General features: G+C 39.3%; 1 protein-coding gene across 4 annotated transcripts in view; it reads left to right on the forward strand.

Annotated features, from left to right (window-relative positions):
- NELL1 (neural EGFL like 1) overlaps positions 1-12,649 on the forward strand; it is a 373,450-nt gene that overhangs the window by 152,131 nt on the left and 208,670 nt on the right. The gene's annotated exons all lie outside the window — the stretch shown is intronic.

The raw sequence follows: 12,649 nt of genomic DNA on the forward strand, positions 1-12,649 counted from the left end.
CCTCAGGGTCTCTTCCAACTCTGCCATTTTGTGATTCAATGATTCTGTGAATCAACCCATGTGAAAGCATAGTGATCCCATCCCATATATCATCTGGTGAATCATGAAAACAAAGTTTCTACTGTAATCTGAAATTGCATGTTCCAAAACGTACATATGGACCTTTTCCTGTTTTTGTTTAACATGATATCTGACCTGAAGAAGACAACTACAAAGACTGCTGACAATTTTGTAAAGCTTTGGTTAGCCCCAATAAAGGTTATTTTTTTTATCTAATGAGCCAACATGATTGCACTTATTTTATAAATAGACTGATTCACATGATGATGATGGTGGTGGTGGTGGTGGTGATGATGATGATGATAATAATAATAATAATAATAATAATAATAATAATAATAATAATAATAATAATAATTTATTTATTATTTATACCCTGCCCATCTGGCTGGGTTTCCCCAGCCATTCTGGGTGGCTTCCAACAAAATATTAAAATACAGTAGTCCATCAAACATTAAAAGCTTCCCTAAACAGGGCTGCCTTCAGATGTCTTCTAAAAGTCTGGTAGTTGTTGTTCTCTTTGACATCTGGCGGGAAGGCGTTCCACAGGGCGGATGCCACTACCGAGAAGGCCCTCTGCCTGGTTCCCTGTAACTTTGCTTTTCGCAGCGAGAGAACTGCCAGAAGGCCCTCGGCATTGAACCTCATTGTCCAGGCAGAATGGTAGGGGTGGAGACGCTTCTTCAGGTAAACTGGGCTTCCAAATGCTCAAGCATTCCTGTTATTCCACCATGCTATTTCAGCACCATTTTATTGTGAATGTATGCATCAGGACCTGTTATGTCTTTGTATGCAGGGTTCTTCTGTATCTAGAAAGACCACAATTCCACTTCACAGATGGTGGGTGCGAGAGAAGAGAGAAAGAATAGATTGCAGTATCACCGGGACATCAAATATAAATTCTCCATTATGTCTTGCTGTCCTGGAGTGTTTAAAATTCATCCGTTGGGCCAGATGTTGTGTTATAGCCCCAAATACACATACTTTGGGATTTTTATTTGCTTTTCACCTAGAACCAATGACATAGGAAGTTGCTGTGAAAATGCTCCCTTTTTGCTGCTATATTAGGGATTCATTTGAGAGCAGTCTTTAGCATGGTACTGCTCTCATGTCACATTTACTTAAAACACACAAATGTATTCATAAGTGGTCATAGAGACAGCTAGAGCTAGAGATAATTAGTATAAATATTGCTGTGATAATGGTCTGAATTTCATTCCATTGTTTCAAAGGAATTGAAATAGAAGTCGTGTTTCATACTGCTTCTTTTGAGATCCAAGGTTTCCTGTCTCTTCAGCTGATCTGAATTGTATCCTAGTTCAGAATGTGCTGGATCAATGATAATACTAATAGCAATGATAATAAGCAGTCTCGTGCCCCTCCATCTGTCCACCCATCTTCTCTCTTCTCCCCATTAACCACCCCAGATCTTCTATAGTGCAGCAGTGGTATTGCCCTTTAAGAAGCCTTGCACTTTTAATAAACTTCAAGGCTACCCTCCTCACACGTTGCATTTGCACAGAGGCAGGTGATGGGGAGCGATCATACCAGATGTATTTTTCTTCAGGTCCCCTCCCTTCTCCAAGCCTGTTTTCTTTCTCCTGGGTTCACTATTTTGTAATTATCAACACACACACCCTTTTTACACACACATACGCACATGGGAAAGGGGGGGGGGGGTCCTGAGAACCAAGAGTGCCTGCTGTGACTCGCCAGCTGAATTACACTGAACATCTGCTTTCTTAAAAGAATGGTTGGACCTTGGAGGAAGGGCTAGAGCCCTTGAGAAAACATTCTGTTGGCCTGATTCAGAATGGTGGCTAGGGGTTCAAAACTACTGCATTAGAGGGCTGCTAGTCTCAAATACAAACTTTTTATAGTTACGTAGTGAGGAAGGTAGGACATCTCTCTGTTGGATCAACGGCAATCAGTATTCTGTACCTGAAGCTCACATGTTCTATTGGCCCTGTTTCATTTTCAAGCTGATAGGCACTGGACTATTTGGGTTTGCTAATAGACGGAACCGCACTTTAAGCAGAGTGCTCATATTCATTCATTCATTCATTCATTCATTCATTAACTAAGGTTATATAGCTACCCCATAACGGAACTTCTCTGAGTGGTTCAGAAAAACAAACAAGTTCACATCAAAAATATTTTTGGATAGCTGCCTTTTCCCAGAGGTTTTAATTAAAAATAAGCTTTTCCCTTTCCTTAGCAAGGCAAAAAAAATGTTTAGTCCTTCATGTTCACAGTGAACTATCAACCTTTTACACAGATAGGATTCTAGCATGGTTCAGAATTATCCACTGGAAAATATTTCAGTAGGTTCTCTCTCAGGCTGCAGAAAGCACTTTCTATCGAGGCACTGATGTTTCTGAGTTGTGGACATGCTGACCACAGGTCATCTTTTAGGCCCATGCAAACCATGCCATTCGTTACACTGATATTTCACAAAAATATAATTGGAATAGTAGGGGTGTTTACATGGGATAATCATTGGGTTTGGGACAGCTTAAGTACCTTTCCCATACACAAGTGATCCTTTCTTGCAAGTGCCCCACCACAGAAACACCCTAATTTAGCAAACATGGAAGTGGGACTACATGTTTGCAAATATTCATTTTCAATACTGAAAGCCTTCATTTTTTATCAAACGTAGCTTTACATATACATATGAAATAAATGGTAGAATTTAAGAAATAGCATTCTACAGTAGAACAATGGTCTACTCAACTCCATTTATTTTTCCAGCAGTGGCATGTTGTTAAGTGGGAAACCTAAAGAATGAATGAGAGAAAAAGAGAAAGTAGTGAACTGCCACCTATTATCTATTTGTTGCAATAAGAAATTAATTACATACTGATCAGTGTACTCATCATCATGGATGGACATATTTGAATTCTTTATTTATGTTGCACCTTTATTTTCCATTCTTCAGTTCACTTCCATTTTTGTGTCTATCTGCATATTTTTTTCCCCTTTAAAAGTCTGCATGAAAATTCAATTTATTTCAGGCATTATGCAGTCACTGGGTTGGGCTCCAATTCTGTTCTGGTGACAAAGGCAGAGGCAAAAAGGTGTTCAGAAAGTGGGGAGGCTCTTGATCAGTTTCTTGCTCCTGCCTCTACGAAGCAGACACCTCGCTGTTCACTCCTGCATTTTCTACTCCTAACAATCAGTTCAACGCTTTCTGTCTTTCTTGCTCTCCTCATAAATTCTGTTGCCTTATGGTAGCTCCCTTCCTCCTGGAAAGGCTGCTCCCATTAATGCATTAATATTTTTAACAAAACTAAACATTTTCTTTCTACTACTTTTCTTCCCCTCCTTGACTGATTTTCGGCAGGCAGGGATCCGTATTCAGCCCCTACAAGGCTATTTCTTTCTTCCCGCCAAACAATTGCTGGAGTCCACTGTCTTTTGGCCCCACGCTCCTGACCTTTATATAGCAGCCACTGCACCCTCCTTTCAAGCACATGTATTGAGCACTCTCTTCTGTCCTTTTGCTCTCCTCTCCATTGATGTCACTGGAACAGCAAAGCCTGGTATCGGTTGTGGCCACAGCCTCTGCTCTTCCACTCCTTCAAGCAAGGGTAAATGGAAAGGGGGAAATGTGGATCCTGCCTTAGAGGCTTCAGCACTGCAGCAAGAAGCAAATAAATTCAGACTAGAGGCACACACCTTTTGTGAGACCTGGTAAAACCCACCCCGGCTCTTCCCATATCATAGCAAGAGGCCAGCTGGCTATTCACCCCAAGCAGAGCACAGGATCCCCTCTGGGCGGTGGGGGATTCAGATCGCCCTTCCTCCCAAATGGCAACCATACTTTTGCAGTCACATTTCCTCCAATAAATTCATTTTTAATTCATTTTATTTACATATTCAAATTTTACAAGCATTTTCCCTCATTTATTTCTTTTTTTTATTTTTACTGATACATGCATGTTTGCACACACTTCAGGGCATGATTTTTGTATGCATCACAACATGTGGAAAAGTGCAAATTTCACAGGTTAGCTCTGCAGGGGTATTTGTTCAGAAAGTGCAAGTTAGCTTTGCATGTGAACAGAACACATTTATCCCCCATATCCTGCCCCTTCTCTGTGTAGTTTGTAAAATAGCACAGGGGAAGGGTTAAACATCCAGTGCATGTCCTATGACTGAATTTCAGATTGCAAGGTTTTAAAACATACCAGATTATTCATAAAATGGAGGGTGGTAATTTTCAGGTATCCTTCAAATAACATGTTCATGACTACAAGCTTTTAATAATCATTTTAAAATGCTCGTTACCAGAACTTTTAATTAAAACTCTTTTCCTCTCAGATTTCCCCTGGTTGTTTTGTTATATGCATGCATATCTATGTATCTGTTTCTATATCTGTTGTTCCCTATTCTCTCGAATTGGCTATCCATTTGGGAATCTAGCATGATTCCGACTCAGCCACTTAGAATAATTTCACTATGTTCCCATCCTCTTCAAGTTGTAGAAAGCACATTTTCTTTTCTATCCAGACATATTATCTGTGTCTTGAACAGGCATCAGTCCTCAGCTCCCCTTGAGTGCAGGTTGCTGACAGTGCTATTGCACATATCTCTGTCCAAGTGGTGTGCTTTCCTCTGATCTGCAGTCCATCCTCCATGGATCACAGAGTTTCAGACTGTATCACGGATGCCTTTGAAGGCACCAGTAGCTTGGGTGGCTTCTGCTCTCCTTTCCTCTAATTGCATATTCTCCCACTGCAGTAACTGCTGGATGTTGCATCCATGTCTCCTGAATCAATTGACTTGTAGACTACTGTAGGTTTCTCTACATCGTCTGTCTGCCCTAATTCTCTATTTGCCCCTAAGGGATACATCTCATGCTGCTTTTTTCATAACAATTGTCTGTTCCCCTCCCGATATTGCACAGTAGGATATCAGTAGTATCCAGACAGACAAATTATGAAAGATTCTTAGCCACATATGCATTGTTACTCAATATATTCTGGAGAAGTGTTCTAAAACTCAGGTTTTGGTATCCATGTCAGAACAAAATTACAATATAAGAAATGAATCAAAACTGCTGTACACCCTGCTATATTGTCTCCTAACTTGTTTAGACTTCTAAGAATGTAAACCAGGGAATTGTGTGCTGCAATGTGCATCATAGGAACTGCATCCAGACTATGTGTTTGCGGCCTCACTTGTGAGAATGGATTTTAATTTCAAAACTAGTTTTTAATTTTTCTCCAGTGGAAAAATCTTAAAAACAGAAATCCATCTGTGTTGGTGGTCATCACTGCATCTTGTATGAGCAAATTCCACAGTTTTAACTGTGCATTGTGTGAAGGAGGACTTTCTTTTGGCTGTCCTGAATCTTCCAATATGGTTCATTAGGTGCCTCAGAGTTTTACTGTAATATGAGAGGGAGGGAAACGTCTTTCTCCATACTGTGCATAATTTTATGCTCCTCTACCCTCCCCTCTCCTCCCCTCTCATTTTCTTTAAACTAAAAGGCCCCAAATGTTGTGGAGAGTCTTGGGCACAGTGGCCATCCTGTGACTGTCCCTTCAAGAAGTCTCCAGTCTTCTGCACCTCAGTCAAACCAACCAAGATAGGAGTAGAACAAGGAACAGCTACCACCAGCTAAGACTAATGAGGTTTCTTGGAGTTCCTGCTAGAGACAGGAGTCAGAGGGAGTTGACTGATTGACAAGCAAAAGAAAAACAGCAACACGAAGAAGCTTGTAGCTCTCCTACAGCTATCTCTGTCTCCAGGAAGGGACATGGAGTCTTGGGAAAAGGCATCACCTGCCACCTTGTCCTTTGGGGGAGGGGGGAGAAGCAACTGGGGAATTACCCCACCGGCTGTGACCCTTGGGCTCAGAAGACTGCCAACCAGAAGGCAGCTGGACATATGTCTCCTCAGGTCTCAGAGCCTGCAGAAGGGTGCTGCTGGGAGCCCGCTCAGAAGTCCAACCCATCAGGATTGCTGGGACCACACTAAACAGAGAGCATTTACAGCAGCCATGTCAGTGGAGAACCACAGTAAAGTGCAGAAGGCCTTGTTTTTGTGACCCTGTGTGTGGGGATTAGGACCGGAATTGCCTGGGGGAAAGGAGTGGGAACTTGTAACAAGGGCTAAAATGTCAATTAAGTCAAAATTATTGATTGCTTCTTGATTGTGGTGGCAGTTGCTACTCATAGTTGGGCCTATTCCCCATGAAATGCATGGATCAAGGGACAGTCTGTGTGCCAGTTCCCCAGGAGGGTCTTACAGTTGTAACCTTTCCTCATAGGGAGTTTCTCCAACACCTTGATCACTTGGGTTGCCCTTTTCTGAACCTTTTCCAGCTCTACAACTTCCTTTTTTGGGGTTAGATGACCAGAACAGTATACAGTATTCCAAGTGCAGTCATGCCACATGACTGTATAACAACATGATGATATTGGCAATTTTATATTCAATCCCTTTCCTAATGATCCTTGGCATGGTATTTACCCATTTCACATCTGAGCGGATATCTTCATTGAGCCATGATCCCAAGGTTCTGTTCCTGGTCAGTCACCAACAATTCAGGCCTCTTGAACGTATATGTGAAACACTCTCTCTCTCTCTATATATATACATATATTTGCCCCATTTTGTACCATTCTACACTTACTTACATTGAATCAGCTCTGCTATTTTACTGCTTATTTGCCAATCCCTTTTTGATCTAACCAAAGTTTTAAAGTTTCTAGAGTTTCTGAAGCTTCCCAATGAATTTTTGAGTAAGCCTTGTTGCTGAAGTCTGCCAGTGTTATCATTTTTCATTCTCATTTCAGCTCTTCCATGTCTTAATAGATGAGAAAGGCAAGAAGTAAATAAAAGTAGATATTACAGAGACTTTTTTCTTTTATTGACCTTTAGTTCCTAATAAGGAGGCTGGCCCTCTTAGCACTCTGCAGAGGGTGCTGCTTCAGTTGGAGTGATTTCCAACCTTTTATCTATATTTGATAGAAAAGAGACATAGGACTTAAATTAGAGGATTAATTGGAAACCTCTTAGGTGCACTTGGTTTCTGGATGACTGGATCGGAGTCCTTGTTTTGAAAGGTCAATTACTTATTCAGTTATCTTTGGTGCTGTGCAGAGGTAAAAGCAACATTTCCTGTTTATTTACTTCTTAGTCCCCCTTTCATTAAATAGACTGCTGGATTATGAGCATAAAATCATATTCAATAGCTTGTCTGTTAATCTTTGGTAAAAACATCTAATTGACATTTAGAAAAATAATCACAGTCAAGTAATATAGAATTAATAGTGTTTTGTACTATTTTTGTTCCTAAACAGTCCTGCTTCATTCTGCTAAATTGCACATTTAATTGGTAATGATTTTGATTATATTCTGTTCTTGGGAATTGAGTGGCTGAGGAAAAAATGGTTGGCATTAACTAAGATCTTTTCACCTCTTGATTAATCATTTCAAACTGACTAAAAAATATGTTCCTTTGGTTATAGCTCCGAATGAGCATGTAAAAGAATTATGTGCTCTTAGCCGAGTATTCTGTTGACAATGAAATACTACCTTTCTCTATCTTTTAGCACTAATTGACAGTCAACTTATCAAAGGGCCAATAAATGAGTTATCTAAGGCATCACACTCCTTTTCTTACCACTGAGGTGGCCCAATAGTGATCATTTTGAAATGGCCCTTAATATAAAGCAGATGGGGAACTCCAACAAATGGAGTGCTACTCATCAATCTATCCCAATCCATCCCACCAGTTTTCCTCACCATCCAAGACTCTGTCGGCATCCTGTGCCCAGTGAAGATGCCCAGTCTCATTCAAACGTTTACCCCCACCCATTTTAGTTTTGCCCCCCATTTTGGATTTTTTTCTGTTTGGTTGGGTTGGGCATGCTTGTAAATTTTCATTAAAGAGCATTTTATAATTCTCAAAGCCAGGCAAATGTGACTATGTACCAATAAAAAAATAGAGTTTTAGACTCTCTGGGCAGGATTCACCTAACCAGCCCCATCAGCAGAAGTCCAGCGAAAGGACTTCTGCTTGCGTAAGGGGTTTTTCCTCCTTTCCTCCTACTTGCACCCCCCAAAATTGTATTGTGGAGGGGGAGGGTTAGGAGAAGCCCAGAACAGTGCACAGGAGGAGAGGAGCTGAAATGCTTGTGCAGACAGAACAATTGAAAATGTATGACGTTGAATACCACCCACTTTCTCCCAAATGCTATGCCAACACACTTTATAGCTTAAAACAGAAAGTAACACCTAGGGTGGAGGAAAATCAGCACAGAAAGGATATTGTGATGTCTAATTACTAAGGCAATAATGCAATCAATGGGAAGTAAATCAAATACAGTTTAGAATACTATTAAAATGCCTATTTACATTTTAGTTTAAAGAGAACTTCAGTAATTACATTTCAAGTGGGAATGTTTTAACCATCACTTGTACCCAAAATGGCTTGTGTTACCACTCAATAAAAAAATAGAGCAATGTTTAAAGTCTTTGATCAACTTAGTTGATAACCGTGTGTTGTGATTTGTGCATTTAGTCAAATATGTCTTCAGATAAAGGGTGCTGAATGAGAAGACCGTAAAGGGAAGGAGCTATAGTGAAATAGGTAGTCTCTTATTAATTAATTAAAGTAATGAATTAATTAATTTCCACAGTCTACTTCCCCTTCCATTTTTGGCACAGTGCTTTCATTGTTACCAATACAATATCATTTTACGGTTCTAGAGGTAAAAGTAAATGTTCTATGGCATCACATATTTGTATTGGTGATGTATGATATATTTGTACATACAGTATTTGTAGTGGTGATGTGTGGAGTTTTGGCTGGGTTTTCCCCATCTATTTTTATTTTAATGACCATCCTTCTGCTTGTCCGTCTTCACTCCCAAAAAGCACTTCAAAAAATAAATTGGAATTTTCTGTATCTAATTCACACTTTATTACATACTAAACCTCCTCCAAGAGTTCTCACCTACCACGGAATGTGTTTTATGAAAGTCAAAATTCTGTCATTACCAAACTGTACAAAAAAACTATTTGTTTGAATCTTCTTTGCATCTAGCATTAAAATCAATCTTTTGAACATTGACATAAAATCTCCACCCAAAAGCACATAAAAAGAAAAGATTCTCAAAAAGAGATTGCTAGGTATATAATGGAGCAAACAGAATGTATTGCCAAGTATATCACATACAAGCACTTGTCACATGCAAAGCACGGGACATATGGATAATAATGGTAAAACTGTTCCTAAATTGTGTTTCTGGCTGGGTCCTAGAAGAGAAGAGGCCCAAAGGCGTGATCTAGGGTGAGACCCTGAGTGGGAGGAAGTTTGCTTTTTAGATGTGCCCCCTGAGTGGGAAGCCGGGGAAAGCATAGTTATAGCCAAGTGGAATGCACACCCTGTTTGTTATTAGTCCTTAGAATACGATCTTTAGGATGCTGTCAGGATTTGTTTGAGTGGGCATGTGGCAGGGAGCTAGTTGTCTTCTCAACATAGCCAAGCATGTATTTTTTAATAATGCAGAAGAGCTCTTGAGTTTCGGTGTCATTTTCTCCTCTGCTATTACAGAGCATTATTGCCAGGCTTGGTGTGGTGTTATCACTTGAAGACTTAACACTTACTATGGAGAATAGTAAGCTTACATCAGCAGAGGATGGAAGGGATTTTTGGTTTCCTAATGTTGCCTCCTTGTTATTCTCTTACCCCTGCATGATAAAAGAAGTTGGGGGAGGAAGCAAGAGTGAGTAACAACAACAATCAAAAGGTTTTAGAGGTGATGGGATGGCCTAGTGTTGAATTTTAGCTGTGATTTTGAAAGCAGGATTTAGGAGTTGATGTGGTCTGAGAACTTGATACGAAGGAACTTACTGGTGAGTCTATGAAGGAACTTTTGGCCCTTCCATGTATTCCCCCTCCCCACAATTTTGGCAGGGAGGAAGCATAATCCAGACTATACCAAGTTTATCTGACTGTTTATTTTATTCATTTAATTAATTAATTTGTATATGCTGTCAGGATGTTGTTGCTGCTGTTGTTTTTTTACAAGGCACAATTACACATCTGGAAGTGGAGGAACTATAAGGCCAAAACAGTAGAAAGCACTTTTTTTAAAAAGCAGCAAATGTCAAACAAATTAATGGTACTTGGTGTCAAAGAAATAAATTATGCAGTCTCCAAAGCTGGTAGGAAAATAATAACATTTATGCCTGTACTTGCCTGTGGATGGATTTGTGTTATCAAAACCTGCCTATGTATTTACAAGAGAATTAGTTGAAATTGCATATTGCAACTGTCAAGCCCTGGAACAGTTGAACTGGAATTATTTGTTGTCCCCTGGAGTTGCTTCAGTTATGCTGGTGTAATATCATGCTGAGAGTTATATGAAAATGAATTTTAATTTCTAATAAGGTAACCATATGTTTATGAGTTATGCTGTAATAAAGTGTCATAAATAATTATTGTTCCAAGCAAATTCAACCTTGCAGTCATCAGTTCTTATGTTTAACAGCTCACTTGTGAAACAGATTGCAACCATCACGGTATGATTTATCTTCTGAAAATACTCAGATTTGCAATAAAAATACACTTGAGCTATGCAGTCTTTCCCCCCTTATTCAGTAAATGTACCTGAGCTTTAGAATTTATGTGCTGCCATGGGTAGTTGGATGTCCTGAAGATCTACCATTACTTTCCATGTGTTAATAATTAGCATGTAGAAATTTATCTCTTGTTTGGTGCTAGGTGAATGAATATATTAATCTAGTCCCCATTAAAGTCAAGTGAAGCCTTGGCATTGACTTTCGTATTTTATGACCTAATTCTAACGCTATCTGTAGTAGGAAATAAATGTTGAGGATAGGTTATAACTGTGGTGCCAGTGCATCAGAATTTATGGTAATTGTGAGCATTGTGGACTATGGACAGAAACACTAGTGTGGCGTCTAGAAGAGTATCCAGATTTGTTTGATTAACAAATCAGTTATCTCCCCATCTATTCCACAGAATAAGCTGCTTTTTAAAAAAACCAGTTTCACTTTGTTTGTATTTAAAATAAATGTAGGTGAAATTGTTCATTTTGCAGCTAGACAGCTAAGAATCCTGTAGCAATTTAAAGGGCAGCAAATCTACTGTGGCACAAGCTTTCATTAGGTGGATTCTTCAGGAATTCAGGGGGTCCACATTCCAGAGAAAACTCATCTGACCAGCTCTTGAATCAAGTTGCAGATTGGAACAGGGTTGTGCTCTGGAATCTGCAGACCTCTGAATTCTAAGATGTGTCCTGAGGACTGTCTTTTAAAAAGTGAAAAAACAGTAGGCATGTTGTTTGATCTAAGGGACCCATGAACACACCTCTGTGGTGTTTTTTTTTTAAAAAAGGTTAGGATGGATTCTCCCACTTTTATGTAACCTTCATTTGCTTACAACCACATCAACCATCTCCAGCACCATGGCTTCATGGTCAGATAAAGCCTTGCCTTTTCAGAGCCACAGAATACTATGTTTGGTGTCCAGGCTTGTGTCCAAGCCTCTTGACCCTCAGTGTTGGTTAATCTGCTGGGAAGTAGCATAGAATCAGTTGTTGATTCTACTTTGAATTAACTTAAACGGAATGCTCATTTTGATATTTTATTATATTAAGTGGGAAAACAAGGAAATAGTTATCCAAGTGCTATGTCAGAGATAATGATGATTGTTATGATCCATTGTTTTACTGGTTCTTGAGATTGTGAATAATACATTTTTGTATGAGGAGGGGTAGGTGTTCTGTTTATGTTGTTGTTGTTGTTTGTTTACTCTGTGAAAGTATGTAACAATGAAGAACAGGTAATAAATATGTTAAATAAGTTTACACACATATCAGAATAAAAGCAACAGTAGAAGACTAAACAAAAAGTGAGAAGGTGTAAGGTGGATAAAGAGTAATGTTTGTAACGGTGAAAAGTTAAAGCTGAGGGCCTGAATAGAATCGCTGAGAGAAAGTATATAGAGTGAAAGAGAATAATGATGTTTTCACACACAAAGCTCAAAGCACTTTTTGCTTCAATGGGTTTATAACACCAATGTAAAATCAATACTAGCCAGAATGCTCATTTCCATTACAAATACCTGTTCTGCATTAACCATGATTAGACATTCACATAAATAAGGGAAGGAAGATTAAAAGGCAATTTAAACTTCATGTGTGAAAGGGACAATGTTATTGGAATAATATTCCTATTGGAATAATAGGACATGAACTAGGGAGTGATTCTTTTATTGGGACTGATATATTCAAATTTAGGACAGGAGGGTATTAATAGTAGGGTGTGTGTGTGTGTGTGTGTGTGTGTGTGTGTGTGTGTGTGTGTGTATGACTAGAACCAAACTTGCTTAGCTTCAGACTTTGTGTGGCTTCATGTTTACCTTGGCTGAACAAAATGTTATAGGCCACACATGAAAGAGAATGGAGAAAAAGTGACAAAGGGCTTGTCCACACCAGAGTAAAGTGGACCCCTTCCCAGAATTGTCCCAGACCTTTCCCCCTTTAAATGTTTTTATTTATATATTCTTCCCACTTCGGACTTTCCAATGATTTAAAACTCC

This window comes from Podarcis liolepis, assembly GCF_965112155.1.
Source record: "Podarcis liolepis genome assembly, chromosome: 1".
In the NCBI taxonomy this organism is placed as follows: domain Eukaryota; kingdom Metazoa; phylum Chordata; class Lepidosauria; order Squamata; family Lacertidae; genus Podarcis; species Podarcis liolepis.